Below are 14961 nucleotides of genomic sequence, written 5' to 3' on the forward strand. Positions count from 1 at the left end.
GAAGCATCTAGAAAATGAAAAATTTCATGTTTTCTTTCAGAGCAAATAGGTGTAACGATATTCCAAAGTTTTAATAATCATGGAAAGTGCTTTATAGTTCCAACATGTTTCCAAAATTCTTAGACAGTAGTAAGGTGAAAACCTTTATTCTAAAAATAAATCTTAGCTGGAAACTGTTTTTAAAAAATGTTCTCTTCAGTAAATCATATACATGGCTTTTACTCGCTGGAGAAATAGAAACAAATCAGCTATCCTTAAAATCAAGTCTGCCATACAAATACCTTTTATGAAGTCGTGAATTAAGTACTTTATCAATCAAAGAAAAAGTCAATAGTTTATTGTTTACTTTACATTTAAATGGATTATCATAAAATACCTCATATATTCAAATGGAATTATGTCTCTTACAATCAGAATGAAGATCTAAATGAGGAAAATATCAAGCAAACTTTGCATTATGGAAAAAGCTTTCTGTCTTGGCAAAATAATACTAGATTTTAAATTATTTTCAATTTATTACTTTTCAACCTTTGTCAATTTAGCTAATCCATCTATATAACTATTGTCGTAAGTATGTTGAAGGTAAAATCTTCACCCCTGAAGTTTTACTTTTGGAGGCTATTCTATTGGAGAATGAAGAGATTATGTATGGAGGGAGGGTAAAACAGCTATCCAAACAGTAATATGCTTATAAAAAAATCTAGTTATATGAAGTCTGTATTCATCTCTAAGTATTATATTGCTCTGTTCTGTTACAATAGCACTGTCGTACCATTGTTCATCGATTTGCTCAAGCGGGCACCAGTAATGTCTCCATTGTGAGACTTGTGACTGTTTTTGACATATCGAATATGCCACAGGAAGCTTGCCAGGTTCTGCTGTGTGGGCAGGATACTCCCGGTAGCTTGCCGAGCTCTCTGAGAGGACGGAGGAATTGAACCTGGGTTGGCTGCATGTAAGGCAAATGTTCTACCCGCTGTGCTATCGCTCCAATTTTCATAAAATTAATTACACCAAAAGTATAATTTAGTTGGATATTTTAAATAATAATGGCACATTTGAAAAGACAAAAGACTAAGATATATATATATGTGTGTGTGTATATATATATATGTATATATATATATATATATATTCTCATTTTGCCGTTTCTGGTAACTTCTCATGCCCTAGAAAGTCCAAAAATAGAACCAGTTCACCATTATCATTAAGTATGAATTTTCTATCCCTATACGATCTAATGTAAATGTCTATTTAAATAGATCTCTCAGTCTTCTTCATTAGAAAGTACAGGAACTAAAAGTGACGAGCTTGTACCTTCTTACAATATAAAAGTATATTCCAAAAGAGATTTCCAGTAGGAAAATCAAAAACATGTGAGCAATTTTCAAGGATGGTGTATTTTCATGATTGTAAATGTCACTTTGCATAATCCATGAGTCAACATTGCAGGTAATTCCCACAGATATGATTCCTGGATGTAAGTCATGGAGACAAACCAGGCAACGATCTGCTTGGAGATATAAAAGTAGGTAGATTAGCAGTACTACGTCTACACAGTGTTACTCAAGATCAACCTAGAATTCAGTAGCAATATTTATTACCTAGGTGCAAAGAAAAAGGGAATTCTCTACTCTGATAAAAAAGGACAAAAAACAAAAGAAATATGACATTAAATATGAATAATATAACAAAACTGAAAAATTGCTTTGTGATCCTAAAATCACTGAAGTAGAGCTTTTAAAGTTTTTACAAGTATTCTCCATAGAGAGGTAGATGTAAACAGAGATGTGGAGAACAGAAAAGAAAAAAGATTTAATGATTTAATTATGCTACTCAGTAGAGCATAAAGAACAGCGACTAACAGTTGAAATAAAAGGCTCAAATTTTCTGCAGCTAGAAATATAGTCAGTAAGATGAAGTTTGGAGTGTAAAGTATAAAAATAATATCTTAATTCTATATTTTTCTGCTTACATCGAATATAGCACGAATTACAATCCAATCTTAAACATCAGAGCTTTTTATACTTGGTAAAGATACATTGACAAATAAATATTTTAAAGCTGAGTCAGACGGAAGAGAACTGAATTCTTTCTAAAGGCAAAGAAGAACCCCTAGCAAGTCAATTTCCAGGAAGCGGATTTACTAAGAAATAAGAGAGAAAGAGAAGAACATTTGGATCCAGCACATTTAACACAACTAATCAAACCAAGGTCAGCAGCTGCTATAAGCACGGAAGTGAAGAGATAAACTTTAGTGACAGGCTTTGAAAATGTAGTGCACAGACTCATCAAAATGACTGTGCTCAGTTTAGGTAGGGCGACAGGGCAATTCAGTAGTTTTCACAACCATGGACAGCTAAACTGTCTTAATGAGCAGCTTCAGAAATGAAATAGAATAGATAGAAAAGATATATTGTCTCACCAATAGGTATGGCTTAAACCAAATGTCTGGCTGACTACTGGCTCTGGTATTTTCTTGCTCTTTCCTTGGATGGATTTATTGAAACATTTGGTCCCATTTATGCCAAGGACTACATAGGTTATTTTATATCACATTCTGGGAGAATACTGTGTTACCTCAAATCTGACAACTCATTTTATCAGCTCACTTTATCTTTTTTTTTTACTATTAGACTAGAAGATTTTATTCACCCGTGACACAAAAGAACCTTCAGGTTCTAATATTTTTATTTCCTGGTATTGATCAGAAACTGTATAAGCCATAAATTTATGTAAGTGTATATATACATACATACATTTATATGTATATATATATATGATGCTGTCATCATCAAATCATAGGATTAAGGAAACCGACACAAATATAAACAACAAAATATTCTATCATAGGCTACCTGTGATATTAAAAGAACATTCAGAGCCAGAGAGATAGTATGGTACAAATTGCTGACTTTGCATGCATGCAGCTGAGGCCATTTCTATCCCCATCACAACATACGCTCCCTGGAATAAGACCAGTAGTGATCCCTGAGCACAGAGCCAGGCATAGACGCTGTACACTATGGGTGTGCCCCCAAAATACACCCCCATTAAATAAAATAAAGTGCATTCAGAGTACATTCATAAGGAATCAAGCAGAATTAGATGTTTTCTAGGTATAAACGTTTGAAAATGTTTCATAAAAGAAGTAGAGGCTGGAGAGATGGGATAGAAGGTAAGACACCTGCTTTGCAGGTGACAGATCTGGGTTTAATTTTCCAGCATCACATCTGGTTTCCTGAACACTGCCGGGAGTGTTACCTGAGCATAGGAGCCAGGAGTAAATGCTGAGCATCCCCCGAAAACAAACAAAAATTAAGAAACAGAAACGGGATGAATGAAGAATAGCAGGCAGGTAACTAAAGTTCACACAGGTGTGGAGGTGGGGATCAGGTGTTGATTTGAAATCATCTGATTTGGCACAATTTGTAAAATTCTATACAGAATTTCTGAAATGTGTAAATATTCATCCCAGATCTGCACATATTCCTTTATTTACGTCTCTTGCTTCTTTGTTGTGCCTGCCTTCAGCTTATATTTCTGAGAAAACTCTCTAGTGACACTCCATACAGTCTGAGAAAGGATGTCTTAACTGAACAGTGCCTTTTACTGTCTACTTCCAACTTCTTACACTTGTTCTTCTCAAAAATATTCCTTATTAAAAAAATAAGCAAAATAAATTATTCACCTTTTAATCTGTTACATTTACAAGGTCATTAATCAATATAAACCAAACCTTTCTGGCTACATAACCTCATCAAAGAATAATTGGCTTTCATATGCTAATAAATGGCTAATGTACTCCTAATTAAAGAGTCTTTGGCTATTTAAATCATTATAGAAAAAGGACATGCAAATGACTTTTTAATTGTCTACTCACTGATTGATAAGAGTACAATCTTTATATTTTTGAGGTACAATTTACACAGCACATCCACCAGCAGAGTACCCCTGTCCACACACCATAGAACAGGGAACCCCTTGTCCCCTCACCTCTTTCTAACAACAGTTCTGTCACCAGGATCTTAAACGTTGACTTTTAGTAACTGTCTATATCCTTACTTACTTTATTTCAGAATCACCTTAGCAAGATCACCTAATATTGTCTTTTTTCTTTCTAACTTATTTTGCTTAGCATGCTGTCTCTTGTTCCATCCATATCGTAACAAAAATCAAGATCTCATCTTCCACTATATATGCACCACAGCTTCTGTGCTGTGGTCTTGGGATAGATACCTAGGAGTGGAATTGCTGGAAAGATATAAATAGAATGAGGCCAATGGAACCCAGTCACTACAAGGCCAGCAGATATCAAAGTAGCAGGGAACAAAGACTGGAGCGATAGGACAGCAGGTAGGATGTTTGCCTTGCATGTAGTCTACCAGGTCTGATGCCAGAACCCCAAATGGCCCCCGAGACCACCAGGAGTAGCTGAGCACAGGGCCAGGAAGAAGCCCTGAGCACAGCAGGGTGTAATTCCAAAACCATCAATCAATCAATCAATCATAAATACATCAATGACAAAGTACAAGGTAATAAAAGAAGAGAGAACAAATTGCAGAACCATCCAAAATTCATATGGAATAATTGCAATAAATTTTTCATAATTTTTTCTGTATATGTTAATGAATTAAAGTCACCAATCTGGAAGCAAAATCCAACATTAACACCATAATGTCCCCACAGGATAGACCAACCAGACAGAAAATCAGGGATGTAGGAACCTTAAATGAGGAACTGGAAGAACTTTTTTATAAAAAAATTCTAAATTTTCATAAAAATTTAGAGGGTTCTCCACTGCCCCAAGAGACTAAATGCACATTTTTCTCATGGGTACATGGGATAACCTTCAGGGTTAGTATAATGCTGGAAATAATGTCAAACTTAAAATTATATGAGGTATGTTTTAGATTATAATAGCACTGTTGTCCTGTTGGTCATCGATTTGCTCTAGAGGACACCAATAACATCTCCACTGGGACACTGTACAGCAGATAGGAATATTTTCCCCTTTTCAGCTGCCTTCTGGAAATAATTTCAGAGGCAGTTTTGACATGCAGATCTTAGGTGCTAGCCAGACCTGACTTGACATTGTAGATTCCAGTCTCTGGCCTAGCCTAGTCTTTGGGATGCAGATTTCAGGTGCTACCTAGCTTGTAATTGACATGTAGATTTCCTGTGGCAGCCCAGCCTGGTCTTTGGGATGTAAATACGAGTGCTTTCAGCCCAAGGAAGGTTTCTGTTTTGGTTTTGTATCTTCCTTCCAGAGGCCTAGATTACTGGCCTGCAGATACAGGAGAATAATGTTGCCTCAATGTTCTTCCTGTAACATCTTTTGGTGCCATTTGGTGACGTCATTGTATTGCACCCTTTGGAGGTGCCATGATCAATAAAAGGAGATCCCTGAGGCCCTCTGCCTTTGCTAAGAGCCAGAGCGAGCCTTAGTCCTCCAATCAATGCATTTCTTCCGCATTCCTATCTCAGCGCCTCCGATTGCAGGAACTTTGACGCAATAGTTACTGTTTTTGGCATATCAAATATGCCACTGGTAGCTTGCCAGGCTCTGCTGAGTGGGCGGGATATTCTCGGTAGTTTGCCAGCTCTCTGAGAGGGATGGAGGAATCAAACCTGGATCGGCCGTGTGCAAGGCAAATGCCCTACCCACTGTGCTATCGCTCCAGTCCTATACCAAGCAAGAATATGATGCTACGTATTTCTAACCCTGGGATCTGCACAGACAAGTTTCACTTAATCCTCAGCCTCATTCATATGAAACACCAAAACAATAAATATATGCAAAGTGTGATTCAGTGGTTTTTTTTGACATTGAGGAAAGACTTTAATAATCAGATTCATTTGATATTTTATTACTCATAATGTTATAATGTAAAAACTTTATATTTGTATAATATATTTGTTCTTCTGAATTTCTTAAGGCAATTTTCTGAAAACTAGGAATTTATCAGTTTGGCATGCAGACAGCCAAACTCCAAATCTGTTGTTTATACATAATTTTATTTCTTATTTTCAGACAATATTTTTATCAACTATTAGATATTATTTTTATTTGAAGTTTAAAAATTGATTCCTTTTTACACATTACAGTTGAACTAATGATCATAATCACACTTACATATTCATCACCATAAAGAGCATAAGCTGATCGCTCTCTCATGCTCTAGATGTCCAGAACTGGTTCACTTGTTAGGGCGCGGATCAAAATGTCCCTTACCGACAAAGAGTCCAGAGACTGCAAACAGCAAGCAGGGTTTATTGTGAGACTGGCTAGCCAGGGTCCAGCCGCCTACACGGACACGCAGGTCCAGCAGGTTGGGCAAGACCCTGAGCTTCTCCAAAGGAGATCTTATACAGGCCTTCCCCGGCCATTACAGCAGAGCCCGTGCATTTCATAGCCAATAGATTTGTAATATTGCAAACTTTCTTAACCAATCTATTTAAAATGACATCACCCCTTAGCCTATGGTTTTAGAGAACAGTATTCGCGCCAATACTCAGGAATGTCCCGGTTCTGGGGCAGTCCTGGGTCTTGTGACATGGGTCTTGTGATATGGGCCTTATGACATGCATCCGGTTATCTGGTCTGACCACCACTCTTTTTGCGACCCAGGGCACCTGGTTCCAAATTCCTTGCTCAGGGACAGATAGACAAGTTATTTCACAATGCAGGTTCCTGTAAAAAGAATCTTAAGACAGTTAAATAGATTCCTATGGCCTGTCCTGGAATTCCTGGGCCAGTCCTTCACACACTTGGCATAAGTAGAGCCTTTGAGCCTTTGACCTACATCACCTTATTTTCCTCTTACTTCAGCCACTGTTCATACCACTCTGCTCTGTTTCTATGAGTTAGACTAGTTATATTAGTTCCTTATTTTCTTAGGAGGAGAAATAAAAAGAGCACCTAGGTAAGAACTATTTTGTCCTTAACAACTGTCATATGAAATGGATCTACTGGGCATAGAGCACTGACAGTGCCAGCATCCAAAGAGATATAGAGATGTGTATTCACTGCTGTGGATTCTCACAAGGGCAAGCTATTAGCAGGCAGTTATCATGAGTGTTACACAGAGAGAAAAAATTATAATTTTAAAAGAAAATTGCTATAGCAGTTAGCATACCAGGACAAAAGGAGGTTGAGGACCAAATAACAAAATCGCATTCTAAACTTGATTAATTATGTTGTAGGTTTTTATTATAATCTAGATAGCTTGTTTGCAATTATGTAACTGCATATGGTTTTATTGTACAGAGTTACTCAACTTTGATCACCTGCTGGGTGCACAAGGCTCTATTCTGCTCTCCTTACTCATTTCTACCTTCCTCTTCCTCCCCTCCATCCCCCTCCCCTCACTGCTTGGAAAATCTAAGTTTTGTAAACCAAGGCCAGCTTGGATCATTCAATACTCTCTTTCCCCTTGTTTTGTTTCTTTCTAGCCACAGAGAGAGTGAAATCATCTAGTATTTATCATTTCCCGTTTGACGTATTTTACTGAATATAGTACCTTCCATTTTCTTCCAAATCACAGAAAATTACAATATTTGATACTCCTTGTAGTTGAGTTTATTCTACTGTGTATATGTACCACAACTTTTTAGGAAGTGTTAAAGTTGCTAAGATACAGGACTTTTAATATCTCACCCACCCAATACCCACAAAAAACAGATGGGAAATAAATAAAAAAAAATCTAAATATCTGCCTAGAACTTTTTGCTCAGGAATCCCAGATTCAATCCCTGGCATCCTCCAAACCTGTGGGTCTTAGTAACACTGAACAGTTGGGTTTGCCCAACTGGACTGAGAGTGGTAGGAAGTGCCTCACCCTGATACCCTGAGGGGGCTTTGGAGGTTTCCCCCAAAATGTGATTATATGGCACACAGATGCCGAATAATTCTGCCATGGCAACTTTTACATAAGTGTAAGAAATTAACATATTTCTCTTTGAAATGAACTGATCTGTATAAATTATATAGCAAAAAAGAAAACCAATCTAACTCACCTTCCAGTATTGTCCATACAAATTTGAATTATGAAGAGATGAGTCAAAAATGCATAGGATATATCTCTATTTCTTGAAGTCATAAGCCCTCTCAACTATAATGGTATAAAATGCTTGAGGAATGCAAAGAAGAGTACAGATAGACACAAGGAGTTCCCGTGCAATGGAGAGTGTTAATTTAAGAAGAGCAAATAAACACTATGTATAAAACAGAGATGTTTAAACTGAAAATGGAGTATTTTCTTTTTGAATTGCAGCCTCCTTGAAAGAATGCCCTTTCTGTTCTGGACAGAGATAGGAAACATTCATTCTAAACTGCAACTGCTTCTATCAAATGCTTTAATTTGTGAATTTTCTCTGCAATTCTGCTTCTCTACATTATCTTCCAACAGTTCATTTAAAAAATAATGATAGTTGTGGAAGAAGTAATAATACAATGGATAGAGCATTTGCCTTGCACATGGCTGGCCCAGTTCCATTCTGGGCACCACAAGAGGCCACCAACCCCTGCCAGGAGTGATCCCTGAGCACTACCTGTGTGGTCCCAAAAGAAACAAATGAGGAAAATCTCAAAATTAAACAAAAAAGTAATTTAGAAAATACCAACAAATATGGACAACATTATAAAATATTTCCAAAGATTATTTTTAAGGGAAATGGTGTCATAGTAGGAAGAGAATTTGTTAGACTGAAAATAGAATAAATATGGAAAATTCAGTTAGTGTTTTTCCCTACAATTTGTCAGTCAACCTGTGTAAAACCTAGAGAATGGTTCATGTAAATTTATGAAGCATATCGTGCCATGGTACTCAGCATGGCATTATTGAAGGGAATTGGAGACAGGATCATTTGCCCTCACCAAGGAAGGCATCGTTGAAAGGTGGTAGTTGCACGCTAAGAATGAGTGAGGTCTCAAGAAAAATGAACTCCGAGGAAATAGAATTTCCTTGAATGCAATAGGAAATTTTATTGGGAAAGTGATGTGTTTTTTAAAGTTCAGAATTAAAAAGACAGCAATCATTTATGCCAGTTTAAAGATATTTACACAGTGTTCATACATGCATAATGTACGTACAGACAGGGACAAAAATACACATGTTGAACTAGATTTAGGAGAGGATTAAAACCTGGTATTGAGATAAAAAAGAAAGTTAACATAGCTATAGATAGTAAAGTAAATATATACAGAATAAAAAATATAACTGTTTTTCAAACAACATGAATGCTCAAAGAAATGACATCAGAAAAGGATTCTGGAAGTTAAAGGTAATTTGATATTCAGAAGCAATTAAAACTATCTCACAGTGATTCAATAAAAAATATAAATAAATATCAGCAGTGGAGAGAACAGAAAGGCAAACAATTAAACAATAGCATCATTACATTTTATGTAATTATTTATAATAAGTCAGGAAACAAACAGTGTATAACAAGAATACTTAACTATTACAATTATATTTATACAAAACAAGTTATAGCACAGCAAGTAGGATGCTTGTCTTGGATGTTGTTGCACTGGCTTTGATCCCTGGAAGCTAGGGTGGTCCCTAGTCCCTGATAGGGGTGATCCCTGAGAGCAAAGTCAGGAACAAACCCTGACCACTACCAGGTATGGCCCCCAAACAAACAAACAAATAAACAAACAAAATACTTATAGAAGAAAGAAAATGAAGGTTTGAAAAATCTTACAGCTACAAGTGATTTTTAAAATATATTTTTAATTATAAAAGTGCATGTTTGCATTGAAGGGTAAGAGGGGTTGGGTGACTCCTGACAGTGATCAGAGCTTACTCTTGGCTCTTCTCTTAGGGATCACTCCTGGTAGGCTCAGGGGATCACAGGGGGTGTCAAGAATTGAACCTTGATCTGCTGCATGCAAGGCAAAAGCCCTACTCACTGTATTATCACTCGGACCCCATGTTTGCATATTTTTAAGATATTTTTGTTGCATTTTTGCTATTTTTAAAACCCAGTATTTATATATAAATTATGTAAACAATCTGACTTACTGCTTCTATGTTTATCAACATGAAAATTCATCTTCAACATGCAATGCATATCAAAGCGTCCAGAAAAGATTATAACTGAACAATCATAAAATGAACCACTGTGAGTGTCAAAATGAGAATACAAGGTTTTGAACCAAAATGGGACTCAAAATTACTTTCATAAACTAGCACTAGATAATTTCAAATTGGCAACTGTAGAGAAGGATATTTATTAAATAAGTCACAATTCAATTGCCTGTGATGTTCATGAAATACCATCTGGTGCATAATTCTAGAAGTATGTCTCTCTCTCCCTACTTTCCTCTCTCTCTTTCTCTGTCTCTGTCTCTCTCTTTCTCTCTCTCTCTCTCTCTCTCTCTCTCTCTCTCTCTCTCTCTCTCACACACACACACACACACGTACACATGCAACCGTCTTCACCTCTCATGTGATAAAATGCTCTCTTCTCAAACTCTGGTTGCTTACAAAAAAAGATCATGGATCTGATAAAGTTCAATGGCATGGGATAAGACTTCTAAGTACAGTAATGGCAGGGTTTGACCAACAGAGCTACGCATGAGAACTCCAGTCTTGACGTAGGATAATGCAAAACTCCTTCTCTATAGTTATTTCATAAGTTAGTCTTTGTGAATCATGGGAAAATAGATGAATGGGTGGATCTTTCACCAGTACCCAGTTTGGAAGAGTTTTGGTTGACATTTGAAAATTCTGTTCATTGGAGGATGGAGAGATAATATAGCAGATAAGATGCTTGCCTTGTATACAGCTGTCTCTGGGTCCCAACAGTAATAAACTCTGAGCATAGAGCCAGGAAAAAGCCCAGAGTACAGATGGGTGTGACAGAAAAACAGCACTGTATCACTGTAGTACTGTCATCCCGTTGTTCATAGATTTGTTCGAGTAATGTCTCCATTGTGAGACTCATTGTTACTGTTTTTGACATATCGAATATGCCACGGGTAGCTTGCCAGTCTTTGCCATGTGGGCGGGATACTCTCAGTAGCTTGCTGGGCTCTCCGAGAGAGAGGAAGAAATCGAACCCAGGTCGGCTGCATGCAAGGCAAACGCCCTACCCACTGTGCTATCGCTCCAGTCCAAAACAGACAAATACAAGATTCTGTTCACAACACATTCATCAATTATAAAAGGAAAATGCAAAAAAAAAAACAAACTTGATTGTGCTTTTCCAAAACATTTATATCAGCAATACCAACAGCAGTTCATAAGTACTATTCGTTTTTTATCAGTGTCATCATTAATAATAAATTCTATTGTGAAATAGATTATAGTTGGACTATAGTATCATATTTGTAAGATGATTTTTAGTTATTGATACTATTATTTCATTATTAAATAGTCAAAATAAAAAGTTTTTTATTTTGAGGGGCTAGGAGAAAATCTGAGTGGTGGTTTCAATATTTCTTTTCTCCTAGTTAGATCAGTTCTTTATCTTGATAAAAATGCAGCATGTCACATTTTGAAAAGCAGACATTGGGCTTAAATAGAGAAAGTGTGACACATGCATTCTTGTTTCAATCTTTCTATCTCTTTATTTGCATCTGATATGTCAAATTATCAAGGAATTCCTCTGAAAAAGAAGGGGACATGTGAATTAAATAAGTGCACATAAGCTTTCGTCTTTCATAAATTGTCATAAAGCCTGTAGATAAGATCCAGGGAAAAAATTATATTTAAAAGTTTCTGCATAAAAACTTTCAAATCTTGCCATTGTTCATTTGTGACTTTTTCTCTCTTCAGATTCTGGCAGGTATGAGAGATTCTAAACAGCAGCTTTGGAGGAGACAATCTGAATAATGAAATTTCACCATTTGGTACTTACAGAAATTGGAAGGATTTTTTTTTTATTTGCAGGCACTATCTAAGATAGCTGGAAATAGAGTTATAAAATACAAATGATAATAAAAAAATGTTTATATATGCATTTGCAACAAATTTTATTGATGGTATTTTGAGAATTAGCTTAATAAATATATTAACAGAAATGAAGGATAAGCTATAAAGAAGCTTATTGACCTTTATTTTAGAAAATATTTGGAAAATTCTCTTCTTTCTACATTACATTTTAACATTATTGGTGTTTTATCAAGTTTCTTTTTGTTCTTACTAGCAGTTATTTCAAATATGGATACCACGCCTACTCCAGATGGAATCCCAGTGACCAAGAGCTTCCACAAGCAAGCCCTGAGCCCCTCTCCCCACCCCCACCTTATTAGGGTTCCAGGACTAAAGCTCCAGGCCACATGGCAGAGGACCCGGGCTGCACACCCTGTAGACTAGTTGTCATGCCCACAATTTGCCTCGGGGAGCCATCTTAGTGCGCCCAAGGGCTTAGAGGCCCTGGCCCAGAGACTCCCAATTGAATCCCAAAATGGACTAGTGTCATACAGAGATGTCTCTGGAACCCAACCATTTACAATCTACAAATTTACATTCACATTCGTGGCTGTGCAAGCCCTCATGGTATTTAAAATGAGCAATGGAAAAATAAATTATCTAGCATCTGCCCCTGGCAGGTAGGCTTGAATGGTAACGGGAAATTTCAAGCAAAATATAATGCCCAAAATTAGAGAGTATTAGGGAAATTTTCTGCAATAGAGGCTGGGTGAGGACTTCGATGTGGGTGGTAGAAAATGTGCACTGGTGGAGGGATGGGTGTTTTATCATTGTATGACTGAATCTCAAACACGAAGCCTTTGTAATTCTATCTCACGATGATACAATTAAATAAGATAAAAAGTAATGTGGAGTTCATGCGCAATTCAATCAGCTAAATCAATGGCTGAACAATAGCAGTACTCCTACATTATTAAAGCATACATATGTATACCAAAGAAATAATGATCTAGAGACTGTTCAATATATGAAAGATGAGCATTAATTCATTAAAAAAGTTAAAACAGGGGCCGGAGCGATAGCACAGCGGGTAGGGCGTTTGCCTTGCATGCGGCCGACCTGGGTTCGATCCCCGGCATCCCATATGGTCCCCCAAGCACCGCCAGGAGTAATTCCTGAGTGCAAAGCCAGGAGTAACCCCTGAGCATCGCTGGGTGTGACCCAAAAAGCAAAACAAAAAAAAAGTTAAAACCTTTAAATTGAAAAGTATGAATATTATGTGAGATTTATCTTCCAAAAATTATTATGAAAATGAAGGTAGAAAATAGAAGCATGCCAGTGAATGAGATGAAATTTAAAAAATCTAAACAAATGGAGACATTTAATTTTAAATGATTATAAAACTGTTTTATGATATGAATCATTCACAACATGACTTAAGATTCCACACAAACCCTATAAAATTGCCAGCAAGATACTGGGAAGTTGGTACCGATTCTAGAATGAATATGGAAACACAAAGACTCTAGGAACCCAGTACAGTACTGAATAAATGAACAAATTGAAGGCCGCATGATCAATTTCAAGACCACTTTCATATGCAATGAAGAAATCAGTGTGGCCTCATGGAAAAAATACACATATAGCCTGGCGGATGGTGGCCTGCCAGAACCAGGTTCTTTGAACATACAAAGGTCAGTGGAGCAGAGTAGAGAGGCCCAAAAGTGACTCAAATGACAAATGATACCAAACTAACGTCCAGTGTTAGGATTGCCACAAACGTTTATGCAGTGAAGTTGGCAGTTCCTTTGAAAGTAACTGAGAATATTAGAGACTTTGACATTCTCAAAGACAACCGGCCAAGGAAAGGCTCCCACGAGAATATGAATTTTCTTTTTATCCAAATAGACACCTTGCCCCACATAGGTTCATGAATTCACAACAACACACTTCCTAACAATCTCATTATGTGGAACATGTTCTAGATGATCAAGTATCCTTTACTACTGTCCGATTCTAGAATTTTCTTTGATATAAGTGCACTGACTCATTTATCCCACTTAAGTATCACACTTAAGATCTACAATACTCACAGAAAGTCCCCAAATTAAAATATTTTATCACAGTAGCCACTGTTTTTTTTTTTCAGAATGTGTGGAGTATTTTTGCAAAACTTTCTAAAATCTTGTCTCTTTTCTGATATTATTTTAGGAATTAAGTTCTATAAAAGTGTGACCCATGCAGTGATCTCAGAACAGACTGCCATGTTGCTCGAAAGACAACTATTTGGGAATAAACTAAAAAAGAATATGTCAAAGTTCCATTCCTACATCTGCTTCTCCTTTTTTTAAAAGAAAATTCACCAGTGCTTGAAGGATGCCAATGAATTTCAGCTGGAGAATTCCTATACCTTAGTTCATCATTTTCATTAATCAGAGTTATTTTTCAACACCGACACTTATGCTTAACTACCAAATGATGGCTTAGCGGTATTAAAGGAGAAAAATAATAAAATATTGCCAAACTTCCTCATTTCACAGCGTTTTGAATTAAAAGCTATATCAGAAGAGAATTAACCTAAGGTATGGCAGAGAGTCTCTTGCCCGCAAGCCTGGCTGTCTTACCCAGGGCCCCTAGGAGGGGATGGGCTCCAGCTTCCCTCCCCACCCCGAGCAGAGCTCCCGGCGGCCAAAGACCACTGGAACCTAGCCACAGCCATGCTCAAGGCCCCTCTCCACACGTTCAGACAAGCCTTACGCATGAAGATACCGGCAGAGGAACCCAGGTGTGTATAATTGCATCAACGGCCAACATCCAGAGACTTCAAAACAAGCTCCCAGAAGTGATATCTTATAATCTACTTCTCCCTCTGAGAGAAACTGGCAAGCTTCTGAGAGTTTCCTGCCCACATGGGACAGCCTTGCAAGCTCCCCATGGTGTATTCATATGCCAAAACTAGTAACAAGCTGGATCTCATTCCCCTGACCCTGAAAGAGCCTCCAGTGCGACATCATTGAGAGGGCCGAGTCCAGAGAGACTTCTACGATCTCAGGGAAAGGACTAGTGGAGAGGTTACTGA

The sequence above is a fragment of the Sorex araneus genome, chromosome 1 (assembly GCF_027595985.1).
Source record: "Sorex araneus isolate mSorAra2 chromosome 1, mSorAra2.pri, whole genome shotgun sequence".
Lineage (NCBI taxonomy): Eukaryota > Metazoa > Chordata > Mammalia > Eulipotyphla > Soricidae > Sorex > Sorex araneus.